General features: G+C 34.4%; 1 pseudogene; it reads right to left on the bottom strand.

The window, feature by feature from the left end:
• Window positions 1–7,493: 7,493 nt before the first annotated feature.
• Window positions 7,494–23,373, bottom strand: part of LOC105073247 (ubiquitin-conjugating enzyme E2 J2-like) — a 110,732-nt pseudogene continuing 94,852 nt past the window's right edge.

The raw sequence follows: 23,373 nt of genomic DNA, 5'->3' as shown, positions 1-23,373 counted from the left end.
AACTTAGTAATAATAACATAACCTAAACATTCACATATTTAGAAAGTAAGAAATAGACATTCACAAATAAGTAACATAACTTGTAAGTTAAAGAGTAAATCTACAAATAAATTTGCATATAGTTTGACGTATATATGATGAAAATATGACATAAAATTTGTGGATGCAGCAAAACCAATTGTTACAGGGAAGTTTACAGTTAAAATTCATTTAATAGAAATAGAGGCTGCAAAATCAGTATTTTAAGTATCCATCACAAGAAGTAGGTAAATAGCTCCTCTGTCCCCACAACACATAGGAAAAAGCAGAAAGGACATGATAAACATGAGAACAAAACATAGTTATTTAGAAATCATTCATATGAAAGAGGACTCTCACAAAGCCAAAGCAGATTTTTGGAAAACATTAATAAAATGTCCATATCTGCAGGAAGACTGCCTAAAAATTAAATCAAAGCTATAATTTATACTTAGGTGGAAAGATAAAAAATGAATTCTTTCTATCTAAAAGTTACTAGAGAATAGCAATTTAATATCAGTAATTTCTTAAATTAAATGAAGTAGAGAAATTTCTTGAAAAAAAGATTTTCTAATTGAAGAAAAATTATCAATATAAATAGTTCTATAGTTATGACATACTTGAATCAATTTTTTACAGCATTGCCAAAATTTCATTAGTGAACTCTTACAGTATTGTGAAGAAGTATTAATGTTAACTTCATAGAAATTCTTTTAGAAAATAGAAAAAAGGGGAATATTTCCAAGATATTATATGTGGCTAGCATATCATTAATATTTAAACTTTGTAACAATCATACAAAAAGAGAAACTTTCAGCTTGCATATTAACACTAAAACCTTACAGACTGTACAAGAAAGAAAACTTACATCAAATCTCTGGTACAAATAAAAATCCAAATATTTTAAGCCAAATTAACAAACTGAGTTGAACAGTACATAAGAAGATAATATATAATAACCAAGTTTATATTAGTGCAAGATTGAATAAATGTTAAAAAAAGAAATCACACTCACATGTTTACAGCAGTTTTCTTCATAACTGCCAAAAGTCAGAAGCAACAGAGGTGTAAGTGAATGGAAAAATAAAGCACAGTACATCCAGACGATGGAATACCATTGAGCAATTAAAAGAAATTCATGGAGGAATCTTACATGTGTTTCACTAAGTGAAAGAAGCTAACTGAAAAGGCCACATACGATATGTTTCCAACTACATGACATTCTGGAAAAGGCAAAACTATGGAGACATGAAAAGGATCACTGGTAGCCAGGGGTTGGGGAAAGGAAGGAATGAATAGGTGGAGCAGAGGACTTCAAGGGCAGCAAAACTACTCTGCATGATACTACAGTGAGATGGCATGGAGACGTGCCATCTTACATTTGTCAAAACCTACAGAACAGTTCTGATGTACACTTTGAACTTTGGGTGTTAATTTTGTATCATGTAGGTTCATCAGTTGTATCAAAAGTAACACTACAGTGTGGGATATTGACAGTGGGATGCTGTGCATGTGTGGGAGCAGTGGGTACAAGGGAATTCTTTATGCTTTCAGCTTAATTTTGTGTGAACCTCAAAAATCACATGCCTATCACTAGATACAACAAAATAGATGTAATAGCTCCACACAGAAAAATATGCAATAGTACTTAGAGAAAAATATAAAATATAAACAAATGAAAGGACAGATCATGCACACAGGAATAGGGAACTCAATACTTTAAATATGCTGGTTTTCCCCCAAATTGATCTATACATTCAAAATGAAACTGATTTAAATTAATTGCTGCAGAGTGTGTGTGTTAACCAACTGATTATAAATTGTAAACAAAAATGTTAAAGCCAGAAATAGAAACAATATCCTTAAAGAAGAACAAAGCTGGTGACTCGCATTCTCAGATATAAAGACTGACTCTAAGGATATATTTCTCACTATTATTTGCAAAATATTTCTTTAGAACTATGGTGATATGAATGGTTGAAGCAGGATACTTTTTTTTCTTTTTTAGTTTTGGAGCATTTGCATAGATCAAAGGGATGATTCATTAAAAAGTAGAAGGTATGCTTGTCATAAACTTCTACAATAAAAAGAAAATATGTCCTTTCATTTGTCTCTTAAAAATTCTACTCCTAAAGGTTTTTTTTTTTAAATTTCAGGTTTTTATTCATATTAGAAGACTTCTCTAAGTGTAACACTTTCCACTGTTCTCAATCATCTCTGTCTCTCCTCCTGTCATGCACAGAGTAAAATTCAGAGGAGGCTATGTTAAGGTTGATGCCAAGATTCCTTTAACCTAAACTCTGATTTTATGATATATCCTAAATGTATGTGAGGCACAGTTTCATAAAGGTAGTGGGGAGCACTGCATAATGATGGCTTTATCTGTCCGCATTTACAGACTTCCAGGAAAATGGGGCTCTGTGTGGTAGATGTTTCTGTTTTCCTGCATTCCAACTCTAGGCCAACCTCTGTCTACAGCAGGCTAACTCCAGTGCACAGTATACAGTTGTGTCCTTTCTGCCACAGGCTGTTTACCAAAACTACAGACAAGCGCAGTTGGGAAGTATGCTAAGTGCCTCTCCTCTCTCCCAAGATCCGCTGGAAGAGAGGAGCCCAACGATAATTGTCCCAGACAACCTTTCTTTAAACAGACAATTCTGGGAGGCAACTATGATTCTCAGAAGTCCTGGATGAATGGAGTCCTTACAACCTGCAGGAGAAAAGTCCCTTGCTGACCTCTTTTCCTCTTCTGTCTCTCTGACTTTTCCTTCCCTCACTCCTATTCACCCATCACTTACATGCTACCTATGCCCTAGTCCTGTTTCATGCTGTGCTTTTAAGGTAACATAAAATAAAAACTACGCTATGGAACAAAGCAAGAAGTGGCCTTTGATTTAATATGTAAAAGGCAGAGGAAAGCTGAAAGTCACTCCGAGGTTTATGTTTTAGGACAGCATAGAAATAACTGGCACTACCACAAGGAATGGAAGCACGCCCATCCTCTTTCCTTCAAAACATTAATGAAAATATAGGGCATATCCTTTGCCATTTTGCAGATAATGAAATGCAAGTTGGAGAGTAGAATTCTTTCAGAGATGTATGTAGAATTTAGAAATTCTTAATCCTTGCCTGGTCTGACAGAAATACTTCTTTTCTGTGAACCACATTGTTCAAACCTCTGATAAATGCCATCATTTAATTGTAAGATAAAACAATAATTTTACAACAGAATTCAAAGTTGTAGTTCCCTTTACAATAAATGTCACAATCTTAAACTCACTCTGATTTGTAGGCAGTCCTCAAGTTTGATTTTTAAATAAGTTCCTTCCATTTATTCATCTCTCCTAGTCCCCTATAATATTGCTATGCAATTTACATGCACAGACCCATGACTTTAAAAATAAAATCTTCTTAGTGAAAACATGAAAATTTCCCACAAAATACTTTTCAATGTATTACTACCCCAAGTGCTTATTTATGTGATACTTTTGTTTTATTCCTGCTGCATAAAGCAGAAAATATTACACAGAAATCAATGGACCATCATTTATATTTTCCTCCAAATTACAATATTTAGAGACCCTTACAAACTTTTATTGTTCTGCCTACCTAATGTGCTCATAGTAATCATTTTATTACAGTGTTACTTAAGCTACTGCTGCTTTAGGTGTTAACAGCCATATTGTTTAATCAATGACATCAAACTGTGGTGTTGAGAGTATAACTATACTTCTTCATAAACTGGTAGGTTGCAGTGCTGTGTTAAGTAAAACAAAATACAATTTATGCCTGTTGTTACCACGTATTTTTACTGCTAATTTTCTCTTGAAATCTTTTCTGTTAAATCAATGGCAAGAGAGTATTTTATACTAATTTTTGTTTTCAGTTTTTAAGTTACATTAATGACATCTCCTGGTTTCCCTACTGAGTCTCCTGAAATGGAAATCTGACAGCTAAGTGTAATATATAGCTCATTTAGTTTAAAAATAAAGTGAATATCTGTATATTTATAGTAGTACAATAATGGATTTATTCTGATAATTGCTAAGGTGTTTTGAGCCAAAGCATTTAAAATATTGAGAAAAGTTGAAAATATACTGGCATAAATATTTGGGTTTTTTTAGCATGGTGGAAATTCTTAACCAAAATGAGCCTTTGATATGAGAGCAAAGTGAGTCAGATGAGTAAAGGTCTCTGGAGATGAGCAATTTCCTCCTGTAAGGTAAATGTAAACATTTCAGGAGATCAGGGTACTGTGTACAAAGGAAGAAAAGATGATTAACTAAACTACTTGCTGTCCTAGAGAAATCAATTTGCTTCATTGGGAAAGCCATTTATTCTCAGAGTATTTTACTTATTCAGATTCATGACTGGGTCACATGCTTACTTCCTGCTCATGAGTCAACCTTTATTTATGAAAGATAAAAATAAATTCATTATCATTTGTTTTTCTTGTTCTTTTGAAGGTAGCAAATATGTTAAACTGAGAACATGGAAGGGTTTAGGCATCAGACAGAAAATGTTATATGCTTGTTAATATCTAAATGTGTAATTTTAATCAAAACCTTTATTCAATTTAATGACATTTCCAATTTTAGGTATTTTAATGGCTGGCATCAAAAATAAGCATGTAATATTTCTGTCTTCCTAGCACAAATACTGAAGCTTATAGTTCTATTATCGTTTTTAATGTTCTAATATACCATGTACTGAGTTATGCAGTGCAGTATTTAATTAAAAATGAGAAATAAACACACAGACAGGTCTAGTGGGGGCAAAGTGTCCACATGGACTACAGTCACCATTCAGTCTGACACTGATATGTGGATGGAAACAGAAAAGAACCAGAGTAGCCAGTGGGCTAACCTCAGAACGGTTTGGCTAGTGACAACGCAGGAGCCCATGTCATAATTCTAAAAGGATTAACCCCATGGCTTGGACAATGGGAAGCAAGGGGTGGATGATGATGAGTAATGAGTGACTTACTTCACACTCCTTGGTGAGAGGGAACTACTTAATCCCCTCTGAGATTCCACTGTCCTGCTGCAAGCTGGACCTGTTTAAACATACACCATGGAGAAAGGGGACCAGGTCGAGGTCCTGGTCTGGCATCAGGTTCCATCCCCTGTCTATTTCATTTCCTTACAGTGTTGCCTCTCCAGGTCAACACGCATGGTATGTACAACCAGGTCTATTTCCTAAAGCAGCAACCACATTAATATCTAAGGATCAAGCCACAGTGTAGTTCTTACAGAAAGGGAAGACCTTCCCATCAAAGTTCCTACTAAATATATGCATTTTTAACCTTAAGTCTTCTACTGTGGTTTCCAGTCACAGAAGGGGCATCTGATGGAAACAACTTTCACCAGTGGGCCCATTCATATGACCAGCAAGGGAATCTATCCAACTGTTGGGTATGTGCGCTGCCTGTATCAGCTTGTCAGGATTTCCATGGTGCTATCACCACTCCAGGGAAAGGCCTGGAGGAGCTTAAAGCAGTACATTAAGGAAGAACAAGCCAGGACTAGTACTCCTAATTCATCTTACACTACCAATACTAATCCAGACACCTGGTCTGCAGCACACCCTACCAATAACACTGGGCATGGGTACTCTTTTTCTTTTTTTTTTGGTCAATCAAACTACTCAGGCAGCGTGCCAAACAGCTGACCAGAAGGGTCCTAAAATTGCCAGCATCAGAGCCACTTGTGGTTACACTCAGACTGGGGATGGATTCCTGTGACCTACCCCAGGTTACAGACATTTGAGCACTTGTGCACCCTTAAGTTGGGAACAGAAAAATCACTCTAAACAGAACCAACCGAACTGTACCAGGAATATGGGGTGGGTGTCACCAGAACCAGGTGGTCGTTCTGCTACATCGAAGGAAAGCAACTGGCCTGGCACTGACTCATTAAGCAGCCCAGGTAGTTACTGGGTAGCACCGAATGGGACACAGTGGTTGTGCGGCACAAATCTTTGGCCATGGCTTCCACCTGGGTGGTTGGGCTGCTACACCCTAGGTTTTCTCCGGACAGAGGGGAGAATCTGCCCCACGTTAATGAAATTTGCCAACCTCCCCTCTCCTCAAAGCCAGATAGACACTTTCTGTTTTCCACTGGTACAATCATTTGGCCATTGTTTTTGGTCCCTCCATTGGCCTAGAGAATGTTATAGCACATATAGAAGCCCTTACTCACTTACCCAGCAGCAAGCCTAAAACGCTAAAGCTTTTCCTTCAGGAATACTGAAAGACTCTAATGAGAAAAGGCACCTGCCAAAATAGGATAGACTTGGACATTACTCCTGTCTCACCATGAGACACCTGTGCCAATATCCAAATAGAATGTTGTGTTCCTACCTGAAGAGTCTGCTAATGCACCCTCTTTATTAAGACGCCTGAGGACACACGTGAACTCGGTAAATGATCTGCCCCAACCCAGGAGATTTAAATCAGTGTTTCAGCTCATGAGGCTCCAGGTGGAAAAAATGGCTACCTATTTTGGGAATCATTATCTTAACAGTTCTTTCTCTTACATGCGCCTATATTGTTGCTGTGGCATCTGCCACCAATGCAGCCAGCATCTCTGTGCTAATAAAAAGCCTTGCTGACGGCTCAGGGCAGAAGAGGGTGGACTGTAATACTGTAAGAGCCGGTCAGGACAGGTGGAGTGTTGAAGGACGTCATGGAGAGCATTTGAAGGCAAATGAGCTCAATTCAGGCAATTAGAGGCTCCTTACCCCTCCTCTGTCCTTGGAATGTATGCCCTGCCCACTTTTCCTGCACCAGGAGTCCCTTCCAGGACTGAACCATAAGAAAGTAATGTGTTGTCGAGGCCACTTTGACTATGCATGTGGCTTAACTCCGTTAAGGCCTCATATAAACTCCTTAGATTCTGGCAGGTGGGGAGGGACAACTACTCATTTCGAACCACCCCAGACAAGCCTCGTAAGCAAGGCCTTTACTTATCAAAACCGCCACTTACCAATCTGGAGTGGAGTGTCTCTTTCTTCAGTCTCTCCTTGCCCTTCGAGCTCGGATGCCAGGTTCAGACTTCACCCCAGGAAACTGACGATGTTTCAGACCAATATCCAGGGAGAAGACCGGCTGGGCGGCGCTGAGCAACGGCGGCAGCGCAGAGAATTGCTGAAACAGGCCGAGACGCCAGAGAGTCCGCCAACCTCCCAGAAGAAGCGGGATCTCGCGGGATCTCGCGGGATCTCCGGGATCCTACGGTGGCCTGCAGGGCAGAGCGGGGATGGGAAACACCTGTGGTCTGGGCGCCAGAGGCTGCTCGCGCCAGGTTTGTTAGTAAGAGGTGTGGCTCCTGTCGTCTACCGGGAATACCCCAGTTCTTGTGGACACCTCTGAGCTGCCCCCAACGCAGTCACAGCGCGGTGGAGCCTGCGTGAGACCTGCCAGGTACTGGGGGGCGGGCGCCGGCACGGGCTGTGTGGGGGTGGGAGTGAAGTGCTCATGGTGGGGCTGCAAACCTGAGAACCTTCCAGGAGCCCACAGGGCCTGAGGCAGCGAAGCAGGTTTCCAGTACAGAAGCCTGGGGCTCTCTCTGATGTCTGCCAAGGTCCAGGGCCTCATTGACCCAGACATGAGTTCCGTTGCACATTCTTGGGGCGAGTTGTTTCTCCCGGCGGCTTAGGGGTGTCTAAAATTCACCCCAAGAGACCACTGCTACCCGTTCATGGCGCCTTTTCCGTGGAGAGCAATCTTAGAGCATTATTTTCTTTTTCTGACGTATCGCAGCCATCTGTATTTATATTTATCAATAGATCTATCCTTATTTATAGGTAGAGACAGGTATATTGATACAGACACACGAGAAAGGAGAGATTTATTTTAAAGAATTGACTCATTTGATTGAAGAGGTTGGCAAGGCTAAAATCAGCAGGGTCAGCCAGCAGGTTGGAGATTTAAAGAGGTGATGTTGCAGCTAGAATCTGAAGACAGTATGGTGGTAGAATTCCTGCCCCTCTCGCTCTGAACCTGTCTCTTTTCTTAAGGTCTTCAACTGATTAGGTGGGACCCAACCACTTAATGGACGATAATCTACTTTATTCTAAGTCTACTGAATGAAATGTTAATCTAATCTCATCTGAAAAATACCTTCATAGACACATTCAGACTGATACTTAATCAAGTATGGGTTCTGTTGCCTAGCTAAGTTAACACATAATATCAACCATCACAGTTACCTACTATCTGACAGAAAATGCATGTCTGTACGTGTGTGTTTTCAGTATTGCTGTCCACATTGCTTCACTTTATCGGTTTCATTTGTCTACCTCGAACTATGTCTGGTCATATTTTCACAAATTGTAAAGTAATTCTCTGTCGTCTAATGTAATCTTAGTGTATCTCTTCTGTATCTGCCAGTTTTTACTGAAATTGGCTTCCCTTTATGATAGTTCTCTTTGACTTTCAGAACTTTGCCTTTTTTCTTTTCTGTACATTTTCTTACTTGCCTGTACCTGTGAGAGGTCCTTTATGGTTCAACTGGCTTTTGGATGAAGAAAGCCTGTCAGTGCTACTTGATAAAAATCTCCCTCATTCTGCAGATTACAGGGTTTTATTTGGTGAAGTATCAACATTTATATATTCCTCAAATCCAACATTAATTTTTAATCCTTTTTCTAGTTTTTATATACTTCAGTATGGCCAGTGCCAATTTTGTATTGATGCCAACAAAATATAAGTTAAAAATCTAAAATAAAGCCAACTTAACATGCATTTTTCACTAAGCATAGAATTTAATAGGCACAGAATTTTTCAAGTACAGGAATACCTCAGAGATATTGCAGGTTTAGTTCCAGACCACTGCAAAAAAGTGAGTCATGCTTTTTTTTTTTTTTTTTTTTTGGTTTTTCAGTGCACATGAAATTAATGTTTCCACTTGACTGTAGTCTATTACGTATGCAATAGCATTATGTTTAAAAAACAATGTACATAACTTAAAAATAATGCTTTTGGAAAAATGGGGCTGATAGACTTGCTAGACACAGGGTTGACACAAACTTTCAATTTATTAAAAAAACACAATATTTGTGAAGTGCAATAAAGCAAAGTGTAATAAAATTAGAATCACCTGAATGGTCCCATACATCACCAAATTAATAAGCTGCTACTTGCTGTTAGGAACCTGAATAGAGCTTCATGAGCCAAATGTATTGAATACTCAATACAGTATCTGGTGCTTAGTAGGTAGGCAATGAATAACATTAAAATAAATATTATTAAATGAGGTTGCTATATTGACTTGCCAAAATGCTTTTCATTATGGGAAGTACCATGTGGTTTAAATGAAATACGAAATATGGCTCATGCCCACAAGCAATTTTTAAATTACACTGATAACTTCAATCTTTAATACATAAAACACTAATAAGCATCATGAATAGTATAGCTTAAAGACACTGTAAGTCCCTATATTATATTATACTATTCAAATTAAGGTGATACGTAATGGTGTGACTTTGTAAAACAAAAAGGCATCGTTTTCAAAAGGTATGTGGAATAATTGACAAATTTTCTAAGGCTACGTGTAGGGTCCTCTAAGAGTTGGAATTAGTGATGCCATGTTGGGCAGACTTCAAAGAATTTGTTGTAGTAATGAACAGTTTGAAATTTGGCAATCTCTATGCAAAATAGAATGATGGGGGATTATGGAAAAGGCAATATGATAGCTTTATAAATATCAGATATTACAGAAAACCTTACAAAACATTTGGCCACAGCAATATATTTACAAGAAATTTCTTTCACCTGTAAAGCAAAACTAAACCAGTGAGCAAGAAAATAAGAGCGAGAGAGAGAGCTTGGAAATGTTTTTCAGGAATGTACAACTTTGTGTCTACTAAAATAAGGAGAAACACCTGACACAAACTCTTTTCTAAGAATAGCACACCCAATAAACCAGCTATAAAATTAATATTAAAAGCCAATTCTCAGTATTAAAAAAAAATCACTGTCTTTGCAGAGTATACGACTTAAGCTAATTTGCTTCTCTGACTAATACCTATAACAAAATCTCACTGGTATAGTCATCAGTGACTTATTGGCAATATAAAATAATTGAAATTATCAACAGATAAAATTAAAGGAGAAGGTTTAAATGATAGAATTATAGTACATGCCAGCAATTTCTCAAAGTGAATTACCCAAATATAATTGCAGATCTCTGCTGTGTTTTAAAGTTCAACAGCCTGAAATGTTATTGAATTATGCATGCATTAATAAGACACTGCATACCAAAAGGGGGAAAATAACAGAAATGGTTTAAAATCTATATGAGCTCGAAATCTATTAATGGTGTCTACGAATTATGTGCTCCATTTTCTGTTACATTCACTTCAGATGCAGCAACCAAGAAGTATGAGGCTAATAGAAATGATCCATTTATGTATTATCATATTAATCTTTTCACTAAAATCTTAAGACCTAGAACTCATGCTTTTTATATTATTTTGCTTCAAAAAGTTGACTTTTTATGTATCTGCCTTCATAGAGGTTTTGTATTTTAACATAAATTTCAACTTCTTAACATGGTCTTTCATATAGACACTCAGATGACATGGTTTATTAACCTATTCCCTTTTTGAAGGGTTAAGTTCCTATAAAGAAGATAGAGCATAGATGGTATAAAATGATGTTTATGGTCCCTCTTTTTGCATTTCTAATGAAACCAGTATTACTTAATTGAGGGTCATTTCCATTGGCAAACTTACAAATATTATGTTTACTGATTAGAAACATATAGTGATGTCTTACATAATACTGATTAAGGCATTTAATAGTGGGAGTTAAAGTCTAGCATAATTTAAAGGAGAACATTTTATCTGCAATGTATTCATAGGATTTGGGCATAATTGAAGAGATACTCTAAAATGCTAAGAAACGTGAAGGAAGAATAACAACTGAAATTGAAAAACAGTCCAATTCTAAGCGATTAGAGATACAGTTTTCTGATGGGTATAGGTTTTTCTCTCAAATTCTTAGACATGAGAGATTCATTCCAAACTACTTGAGAATACACATACGCACCTAGAACTGTCTGCAAACTGAATAGCTAAGACATATGCATTCTTACAGACGTGCTTATCTTTAAACATTCTCAAATCTTTATGAAATAAAATGCACATCTGACCAATATTCTGTTGGATTTATGATGCTTTTATCTCAATTGATATATACAGAGAATGTAGCTGCTAGTTAAAGAAAGATGTGAAAAATAGGAGAGTATTTTGAAAGAAGAGAGTTGGACAAATCTTTTGTATGTGATTTGTAGGGAGGGGGATACACATTATAGAATGTAACTCTTGATTTATAAAGTAAAGTTCATATTTGAAAATAGAGCTGCTTGCTTAAGACATATATTTTAATTAATCAGAAAAATACATTACACAATAGAAAATTAAACTTAAAAATTTTTTTTCATTAGTGCAGTATATCCTTATTGTTTTAAAAATATGCCTATGAGTCTTACAATGAAAACCTTTACTCACTTTCTCTATCTCTTTTCTATGTTCATACACTTTCAAAGCAGCCATTCTCAATTCATGCACTACCTTTTCACAGAACTTATCTCTCTCTTTCTAGATTCCCCGATTGAAAGGCTGTTTCATGATTTATGTATTTTATGCATAATCTCATGAGTGCTACAAGGAAGATGAAATATTCCCACCAATATTTTCATTATCATCGTCCCTCATAGTTAAACCAAAGTATTTGATTAAATAATCTTTACAGTGTATGTAAACACTAATCAATACTGAGTTTAAGTAATATAATACAATATTTTTTCTTTTACATCTCTTTATTTTTCTTTGTTTAACTATTGTCTCATTATTTTCCCTCATGTGATTTTCTACTTAGTTATTTTTAATTGTACACGGTAAACAATTCTGCCACTTACTTTTCAACAATGTAATTAAATGTTCAAACACCAGTTCTGTTTGCTTTTCTTCTAAAGACCTCTACCTGGAATCCGCAGCCCTCTGACTGCTATTTGGGATGTGTGTTTTTTAGGTCTGCAATGTGGAAATCCAACTGTAGGATTTTTATATAATCATTTTAGGACTTCCAATCACATATCTCCTGCATAGATCCACTGTCACAAGAATTCCTTCTTTTTTATATTTGATTCATAGTCTACTTTTCTGGAGCACATCTTTCCTTCGTTTCATTAGCTTCTTAATATACACAGTAAGTTAATCACTACATATTGTTAAATTTAGCAAAAATGCTTCTCACATAGTTTTTGAAGTTTTGGGGGAAATACATTTAATATCTATAGACATTATACATTTAATATTATCTAGAAATAATACATGGTTGCCACTTTAAAGATAACTTGAAATATCTTACTAACAAAACCTAAACATTTTATTAGGTTTTCTGTCATCACATTTTATACATTATCTATTGTATATTATTAGCTCTATCCTAGTTCATATCATTATTATTCAATTCAATAAAATATTTGCTAACTCTTTGCTAAAGAAGTGATAAGTGACTTATGAAGGACACTGTGAGGCTTGTTTCCCTCATCTGTAATATAATGAAAGGAATGCATATTTTCGAGGGTTGTATACATCTTGAAAAAGTACACATGCAAATATAAACAGAGTTTACTGAGTGTTTCCTCAGTGGCAGACACCATTCTATGTAGTTAATCTCAATTAAATAATCTAACCTTGCAATAACCCTGATACATTGATACTAAAAAATACAAATTGTAGATGAGGAACAAGCTTAGGCACAGAGAAATTTAGTGGTTTGATCAGGGTCACAAATTCACAACCATGCCCATATACTTAATAGTTATTAGATAAATGATCATTTGTTAGTGTGGTACCAAAACAACTACTTAGCTGTAACATACATATAAATTTGGTGTATGTGCCATAATTTCTCACCATGGTCATATTTATTAAAATATGCATTGCTTTCAAAAAGTAAAATCTACATTATTCTTACCTACAGATTGTGGTTTTTTCTAGAGTGATGCAGACAATAATATGTTTTATTTAAATTTGTATTACCTTAGTGTGAATATAAATTTTGTTAAGAGAATCATTCTGTCATTCTTTGGATCAAACATTCTGACCAATGGAACAATTATTTGGTAATATAAACTAGAGTTTAGTCTTGATTTGAATATGCTATTAAATAAATACCAAATTTAATCTAACTTGTAAGGTAACTGTATCTTGTGTTTTCTTAAAAGCTGGCATAGTTTCTCATAGTTACTTTCAGTCTCTTATAAGGGGAAAGAAATAGAAATTGTATTATTGATAATATAGAGAACTTTTAAGGAAATAAGAAAAATAATATTTATATCCTATTTGTATAAAGATATGATATGTTTAATAATTAAATTACTGAAAATACATGTGTATTTGTGGAAACGAACATTATTCAGATAAACGAGATGGCAGTCTGTTCTTTGGCTTGCAACACTATATTGTGAAACCAAGTTTATATTAAGAGAGGGATTAAAACATTTTAATAAAGGGATAACTGGATTTTTGCCAGAGATTTGCAGTTTTCTCGCTCAACCCATTTATTCATCTTCCTGGATGTATACTTAGGCCACACTTAGCAGATTCCCTTGTATTTAGTGTAGCCATGTGATTGAGTTCTGGTTAACTGGATGAATAAGCTAATGACATTTCCAGACTAGTCACAAAAAAAATTTCCCCATATATAATTCTATTTTTTGTTTCTTCTTTATTCACCTCAGTGGTTAAGACCTCAAGATCATAAGGAAGGATAGAACCAAACATGGATGGAATCTTGGTCTCTAAGTGGATTAAATATGAATAAAAATGACAAATAATCATGATATTAAGCCAATGAGATTTTTTTGTTGTTGATTGTAACCACATATATTTTACTCTGACTAAAGAAGTTCAAAGAAATCAAGCCTTCCTCACTAAAATACTCTCATGAATTCTTAAAACATCAATTAAGTCTATGCTTAAACTTTTCAGTATGTCCGCTAGACATTGACTATTCTAATTTAACAAAGAGAATTTTGAAGTGTTAAGTTTTATTGAAATTTTCCAATTCTAGATATTTATTTCATTAAATAAATAATAATATGTTGAAGTGTTTTACATTAAGTTGAAATTGATGAAATCAAATCAGATCAATCTTCTATACAAAATACATCACCTATTTTTAAACTATGAAATATAGTTTATCAGAAAGGGATTTTTTTTGTTTTTGAAAAAAATGAAGCCTGCATATGAGATATGTATTGACTATATCAAATAGATACTCTCAAGAAAGTTATAATTTCTATATTTCTCCTGTTTGATTTACTTATCTCCAAATAAACTTGTTTGTTTTTTTTTTAATGGGAAGTAGTGTTCTGATAATCACAAAACTCCAGCTAGAAAATAAGTATCTCTTATATCGTCTATCATTCTAGTGGGGAGAACAAGATAATGTGTTTTAGTAGAATTCCATTCTGTGTTCACTTGTTCCTTTCATTTACTTCCCTTTATATGTAAAGTTTAAATGATGCAAAATTGTTGATATTTGAAGATGTTGTCTTGTTTTTCCTCCTCAATTTGCATTATATAATAGCTTTGTTTCAGCAGAAAAAAAATAACTAATAGATTTATCTATCACTTCTACTTATCTGGCTTGATAATTTTCGATTATGTTTATCTAGGTGAATCAAGTGCACTTTTTAATAACAGAGCAAATTTTGTTTAAAAACATAATTCATCGTAGATACATCATGAATGTGAAAGGACAGGTTTGTGTGCATCCTTGTCTTTATGGTCAGAAAATCCTGACTCATCTTGATTTTTGTGTAACAATCTTGAATTGTATATGCTTTCTGTGTAGTTACTATTCACCTGGCTGCTCTTAATGGTTAGTTGTAGAAACAATAACAAACCTTGCAAGAAAAACAGTTTAAAAGCCTCAGGGTACTTCCTTGGCTGGGCTGGAAATAAGCTTCAAAAGGAATTTGCTACTGAATCATAGTATTTAAGCAGGTTAAAATAAATTAGCAAATGACATTAAATTCTGGTGGCTTTTACTGAGAGACAAGAAATATATTTTAAAGTTATAGTAACAATTTAAACAATATGCTATTTAGTTTTTTAAACTATGCATACTGATAGGAGCCCAATGATCATACTTCAGTTCAATGGATAGGTAGTAAAAGAAGTGTGTGTGTGTGTGTGTGTGTGTGTGTGTGTCTGTTATGTGTATATGAAAATCAAAAAATTGGAAGGTTAGTTTTTGACATCAAATAATACATCAGGGCCATGTGTATAGCATCATGGGCATATAGTATTGAACAAAATAGAGCCCCTTTCAGATAAGACAGAGTTGAAATGAATATTATTTAAATTCATTTAAGTAACATAAATATATAAAAATGCTTAGAAATGAAAATCAAGGCTCTTATAACAAGAAGGCCCAAACTAATCATGTGGACTATTTAAGGGATATAAAACATAATTAAGGTTTAAAGGTACAAAATGTTAAAGGATTTAAAGCAATTAAAGAATCAAGGAGCTAAGAAAAGTTCATGGATCAGCAGAATTATAAACACAATATGCTGAGAGTCAGGAGATGTGGCTAGAGAGAAATATAGGGGCCAGATTATACTAACCTTGGTGTCTATTTGAAGGATGACAGAATTTTTTCCAAGAGCAATAGATTACATTTATTTAATGAGTGGAGAAAAATATATTTGTTAGATGTGCAATGTCAAGTCTATTCTATCATATTTCTGTCTTGTTTCACTAATATTTTTGACTGATACTTTGTCATCTTTGTTGATGGTGCATTATTTCCTGATCCCAATGAAGTGTTTTGTATGTTTTATTTAACATTGAAATTGTATTAGTTGGTTGCCAGAATGAGAATACAGAACCAGAAAATTTCTCAGTCCATTCATACTACTACAGCCATATATTTACTGAAATATGAATTCAGCTGAAAATGAGAGTAAAATACAACAGAAGTAAATTTATAAACCTCTTAAAATAATTAGTCCCAACTGCCACAAATTTTGGAATTCTAAAGTAAAATTACTTTTGATTAAGTGTTTTATACCTGACAACATTAGTCAATCATTATGGTAAATAAGGCATTTTTATATATTCAAGGGCACAGCAACTTTAGCTTTCAAGAACTATTTTTGAGAAAGCTGTAAGAAAATAATCTTCACCAGAAAGGTGGGAAAACAAAGAGAAAGAAATTTGTAGGATCTGTTGGCAAATAATGACACCAATTTAAAATAAAGAGATGCAAGAGAATTGTCATTAAGGAAAAAACATAGAACTAGTAAATCCTTTAGTGTGTTTTTTCTTGAAGGAGAGAAGTGTTTAAATTTTATAATTTTCAAATTAATGAATGTTTATATGCAAGGAAAACAATCTAATAGAACATATAAATCATTAATTCTGAGTAAAAGAGAATACAAGTTACAAAATATAAATAATGTCATTATTATTATTTGCCTAATAAAAATAAAAACACTGAACATTGTTTCAAATAGAGTATTTAGGTTAAGGATATTGGAAGGATAGAAAAAGACAGTATCTATCACAGGGAGGTGATATTATAAGACACCTAAGTCTCCTTCTTTTATAAGATTTAGGCAGTAGATAGCATTAAAAAGTTAAGAATTAAGAGATAACATGATAGTTACATTAAATAGACAAAAGCAAGTAAATAGCACAAGAGAAATTTGAATTAAAATTTGTTAGAGCTATGATTCATGTACATGCAGAAGAAACTCTGAATAAACCTTATGGTATCTTTTGACTAAACAGTGTACACTTAACCATTTGATTTTCATATTTAAATTAAAAAAAATTTTATGAATTCTTCGTTTGTTGAAGAGGTGAAGTAAACTACTACCTCTACCTATGCACAAAATAGGAAATAGAGACAATTTACATGACTGTTTTCCAGGTTAAATTAATCTTGGTTGATAGAAAAATAAAATGAGAACAAAGAAAAAGAAAATTCCCAGGCCTTGAGTGTCTTATTTCATTTATTCTCTGATTTTTTACAGAAGTATTAATTGTTAAAACTGGATTAAAACGAAGGTTGCTGGATTTTTTTCCCCTTAAGATAGCATAGAATTATGGATTGTTAATGTAATAACATTTAGGCACATACATGCATATGCATACTCATACACATACATATGTATCTTCTATTCCTATTGACTTTGAATTGTATACTTTTTTTTGAGGCAGGAGGTAATTAGGTTTTTATTTATTTATTTATTTAATGGCGGTACTGAGGATTGAACCCAGGACCTCGTGCATGCTAAGCATTCAGTCTACACCTGAGCTATATACCCTTCTCCTGTTCTGTTGATTTTGAATACATCGTAATAGAAAATAGCTGCTAAAACGCTTATTGAAAATTTGTTTTTCTATTGCTTTGCACCAATTACCTTCATAACATTATGTGGGAATTAGTTTCATTAGTTTGATGAAATGTTCTGATTGAGACACCTCAGGTATAAATCAAAATTGACTTAATTTAATTTCCATTTGTGATTTGATTAGAATCATATTGCAGCTAAACATATGCAGATGGCCTAGAATTGACACTTTTTTTTTTACTGCTTGAATTTCATTTTTGGAAAACCTAATCACTGAAAAGTATTAAGTGACATTTAAAGAGCATCATTTTCATAAACCTACTGATTTAACTCCTTGATTTATTTGGAGAATATTTTCTAATGCTCTTATTTTTTAGATTTAGTTTTTAGTGTTACAGCTGTACAATATTGTAAGAATTTGTAATTTTTTTGTTTCATAGTTTTCTAAGTCTTTGGCTTCCAATGTCGAATACTAAAATATTTAACTCCAAGAACTTTAAATGGAGATGTGATCACTAAAATAAATTACTCATATAAGTATTAGGTTCGTGAGGAAACTTTCCCTAAACTGTGAGGGTAATATGTAATTAGATGTTTCTGACAAATCCTCCTATATTAGTTTTCCGTGTTACTATAGCTAATAACCAGAAGCCTGGTGGCTTAAAACAGTACAGCTTTTTCTCACAGGTCTGGAGGACACAGTCTGAAATCAGTATCCCCGGGATGGTATCAGTATGTCAGCAAGGCCTTGCTCTCTTTGGAGCCTTTATGGGAGACTCCTTCTTTGTGTCTTCCTGCTCCTGGTGTCTCTTGGAATTCCTTGGCTTGCTACTGTATCACTCTAACCATCAAGGTCAATATCTTTATACCTCTTCCTGCTCCATCTTTACATAGAATTCTCCTATGTGTATGTAAAGTCTCCCTCAGCCTTTCTCTTATGAAGATACATATGATTTAGGTCTGATCAGGATAATCCAGGACAACCTTTCCATCTCAAAATCCTTAACTTCATCGTATCTCCAAAGACTCCCTTTATGATATATAAAGTAACAGTTACAGTTTGCAGGGTTTATATGTGAAGTTTTTTGGGGGGCATTTTTCAGCCTCTTCTACTCACTTGGCTCCTCAGGATTATGGTGTCTCTAAATTGTCTAGAACAAGTAGAGAGTCATGCAGAGTTACAAATGATTTGAAGTTGGATGTTCCCTCTTTCTGACCAAAAGCTATTCTGCCCTGGTAACATCTTGAATCTTGCTATTCAACATGTTATCTCTAGATTAGACTAGTAACATCAACATCATGGGAGACAAGGTTGGAAATCCAGAATTGAGTGGCCCCATCACAGACCTGCTGCATCAGAGTCTGCCTGTGAACAGGATGGTTCATATGTACAGAATATTCACGTGCACTTTGGAGTTTGAGAAACACTGTATGTGTATGAAATTGTGTGTCTATCTAGATATGATCTAAGAAAAAAAATCACAAACTTTTCAAAAAGTTAGAAGTGATATGACTTACGGAAAGACAGACAGGAATGACTCAAGGTTATATTTCCTGTCTCAACAATTTTTAGAAAAAATGGAGTCATAGATCATAATACAAATAACTGGTAAAGTTATTTTAAATAAAAATAGTTTTAACTGCCATTTCAGAATAAGTAATTTTCTAAAACATAAGTGTAAAATGGATTTTACTTGTATTTCAGATAATCTGTTGTCCTTCATATTATTTCTGTTGTGAAATTTTTACCATAATTAGTTTTTGTTCAGAATATGATGTGTTAGTTTCTATCAGCGTATCAAAAACTAAGGTCACTATCTATTGAAAGCATTGAGCAAAAAACCTGGCACACAATGGGTACCAAATAAGAGTATGTTGATTTGAACTATGTGAGTAATCTCTATTGTGTCCATATGTTTGCCTTTACAATTAAGTAGAAGGACATATATTCTAAATTAAGATATACATTTCAAATTGCATTTATTCATTACTGTTTAGCATATGCAGTTGTTCAAAAGCATAAAGCAGTTTAATTGTTCATCATATTTATTCTAGTGTTCTGAAACAAGATTTAATAGAATTTTATCATGCAGTGTCTTATATATTATGATTAGAATGTGGTTAGAGCATGTGGTGTGAAAAAAAATTCTGAGTATCGTATGTGTTCCTTTTAAGATATGATTATTGTCTCTTTGGGATTATGGGAAAGGAAGTATTATGTCATTCTTCTTACTTGGGTTTTTGTTTTCCTCAGAACTTCATAAGAGTTAACAGATTGTTAGGCCAAGAGAAATAAAACACAAGTAATTTGTGTTTAAACGTGTTTTCTGTTTTTCTGCCTCCACTGCAGAGCGTTTCACAAAGTCTTAAGACGAACAGTTGCTTGCCTGTGTTTGCACTTGTAATAGGTCTCTCCACTAAGCACATTTCCACATGTCATATGTCTTATCCTGCCCAGGTCGACAGATAACAGAACCACCAAAAATTAGTTATTTGTTGTATTTCAAATGAGAATTTCTGAAACCTAGATATTTACTGAGGTGGTTTCAGCTTTTTTATTTTATATGAAATTTCAGTATTTTTTGTCTTTAACACTTTGAATATTCATTTGCACACTTTTCCTTGCTGTTTTCTTATTTTTTGATAAATCTGACATACTAGAATGTATGTGACCAAGATTTTTCAGATCAAGGTATGTGCAAACTGCATCAGGATGTGAATGTGTTTTGAATTGATTTTTGAAACAATTTTGAGATGTTGAACAACTGTTCTTTACAACATTATGGAACTTATTCTGAACTTTTCATTTGATGTCATAGATGGATCCCATATTTTATCCATTTATATTTTCCTTAAAGTGTATATGGATTATTGAAGGATATTCTCTAGTATATAATCAGTTTTCTTGGCATTAACTTCTTGATTTTCCCATGAAATAAAGACTTCTGCTTTATCAAGAACATCAGTAAAGTAATAGAATAAAATAATTACCTTGTGTTTATTCCAAACAGAAAATAATGAATTGGCCCTTTGAGAATTTCATGCTCATTAAAACCTATCTCCATATAAATCCAGAATGCTCTCAGTAGCATACCGTAGTCATCAACAAAACTCTATCCATTCTTTGCATGGCTCTTTCAACGCTTTCATAAATACCGTATTAACTTTCTACATGTTTTCACAGCTAACATAAATGTTCTTGTATTTTGATTCAATTTTATATAAACAATTCAATTTGTTTAATTTATAATTATATTTGTAACTTTTATCTCTTTATTAAAGTAATTTTGTGTTAAAAAATATCCTTGTAACATTTCTTCACACATGATATCATGTATAACACTATTAATAACATGGATGATTATTTTGTGACTCTGCTCTAATAATTATCCTCAATCCTTCATGGGGACTGTAGAAAAATTAGGAAAAGGTGATTTTGTTTTTGGTGAGGCTTAGAAAAATAAAAGTGATTTTTAGTATACTGATGCATCTAAGTTTGGCTCAGAGGCTATCAATTTTCCCGGAATTTTCAATGTACCAAAAAAGATAGAATGGTGTTTTGTATAATAGCACAGAGGAGTTTTGCTAAAAGATGAATGATAATAATTATAATCTGTATATACTGTAAATACTACCTGTTGTATACTGTGTATTCTTGTCTCCCCCAAATTTGCATATTGAAACCCTAATCCCCAATATGATGGTATTAGGAGGTTGAAGATTTGTGGGAAGTAATTAGTTCATGAGGGTGGAGCCTTCATGATGGAACTGGTATACTCACAAGAAGAAACAGGAGAGGGTTGTTTCTTTCTGTTCTCTGCCATAAGAGCATATAAGGCAGCCATCTGCAAGCCAGAAAGAGGGTCTTCCCCAAATATCAGATCTGCCTGCACACTGCATTTGAACTTCTCAGCCTCCAGAACTATGAGAAATAACTGTTTGTTGTTTAAGCCACCCAGAATATGGCACTTTATTGTAGTGGCCCAAGCAGACTAAGATACCACCAGAGACTCAGAACTGAGTACTTTTTAGGAGCTACAGACTAAAAAGCTATAAAAAAAGGGTTTGAATGGTGGAAGAGCAACATTTTTCTTATTATATCCTTGAGTGTTATGGGAGAGTTATTGATTCTCTACAATAGATTATATCATCTGTATTAAATATTAGTGAGTGATGAGTAATAGAGTTGAATTTTATTTACCATAAGACTCACCAATAAGCTGGGAATGCAGTATCTATTGGTGGATGTGAGCATTCCAAGGGAGGGGCATGACTGATAGCTCAGAAGTCATGATTTACAGAACCATCTCCACTTGGGAATGGAGAATCACATCAGAGCTCAGGAAAAAAAAAAAAAAGATTTGGAACTATAGAGATTTGTAGAAAGGAACATGTGGTACTTCTAGTAAGAAAAGGTGGTTTCTCCACAGGTATGACTGCTTTGCTGTATATAGAGAAGTGAGGGTTCATTAATGGGGTCTTGTTCAGAGAAACACACTGCTTCATAACCGTGCTGTGTAAGCAGTTGATCCTGTTGAGGGTGATTTGTGAAACTTGGGACTTTTGGTAACGGTCTTAAGCTATTTAGTGAACAGGTAACCTAGTACCCAAATTAGTACACTTTGGGAGTAAAATGGGGAATTGCTACTATTAATGAATATGCTAGGATAACCAGCTAAAACTAGAACTATCCTTAGCAAGGTGTAATCTATATGCATTCTAAATTTAGAATATGGTTTCTTTGCTCCAAGATGACAATATTTAAGCAAAGGTAGAAAAATAATCTCAATGAATTCAGTGAAAATAATGTTCAACAAACAAGGGCAGGAGTCTCTTACAGAGGATACATTTATTTCTGTGTCTAGAATCATATAGCCCCACATCAGATAACATACCCATGTCTATCAAATAATGTACTGTGCATATCCTGTGCAAAATCAGGCTTCTTATATGGAATATATTAATTTTTTTATAAATTGCCTGTTTACATCTATTATGATCCAGGCACTATAGAATTTATTATAAAATAGTGATTCAACTGATGAAAATTTGAAAGATTGAGAGTCCTACTTAATTTAACAAAAGTTAAGATAATTCTCAGCATGACCCTTTAACTGTGAGATTAAACAACATTTTATTGAAATGCCAGGAACTCTTTGCTTAGAAACGAAAACATAGATAGCCTACTCCACACTTTGAAGGCAATAAATTAATTCTTCATATCTTGATATACAGGAAAGAACCATGGTTCTGTTCTCTATTGGGTTTGGAAACAGAAGAGCAGGTTGAAATAACCTCCCTAAAACAGAAGGCCATTTCATTTGGGCTTGTTGGTTGGCTATGGTTGTAGTTCACATGTGTAGGAAAATAAATACTCTGCTACCCAGACAGTGGATAGAAATTGAGGCTGGTATTCAAACCTTGGTATGAAACCAGGAGCACTTGTGCTAGCAGGCAATGGGAAGACACCCTAACATTTGTTAATAGATAATAGCTTCCAGTTTAGAAACTGCTGTGTGGAGATACTCAAGCTACAAGGTAGAACATCAAGCCAACGTTCTAAGCCCCTGAAAAACTGGAATGGAGTATTCCCTCAAAGCCGAGTATTGAGTGTTATAACATGATCGCAGGAGTGTGCCTTGCTTTCTTTCTCAGTAGAGAGCTGCTATTATCATCATCATCATCATCTTGCCTGACGAGGGATAAAAATCACATAGACTTATAGGATACAATTTGGTAAAGAAATAACCAGAAGTGTCAATAATCCTTTTGTATCATTGGCTGGCATGCACATGGTCTCTATTAACTAATTCTAAGATGCTCCTGGTAATGAAGTATACCTTCCACTTTTATGTGTTAAGGGCTTATACAGCAAAAATGTGACACCCAGACAGTCACACATAAAACTTTATTTTTAATATATTTTTTGAACATTCATGCTGGTAAACAACATGAACATGAAGTTTGG

The sequence above is a fragment of the Camelus bactrianus genome, chromosome 1 (genome assembly GCF_048773025.1).
Source record: "Camelus bactrianus isolate YW-2024 breed Bactrian camel chromosome 1, ASM4877302v1, whole genome shotgun sequence".
Lineage (NCBI taxonomy): Eukaryota > Metazoa > Chordata > Mammalia > Artiodactyla > Camelidae > Camelus > Camelus bactrianus.
Note: the sequence above shows the minus strand (reverse complement) of the source record. Positions and strands in the feature narration are given on the sequence as shown.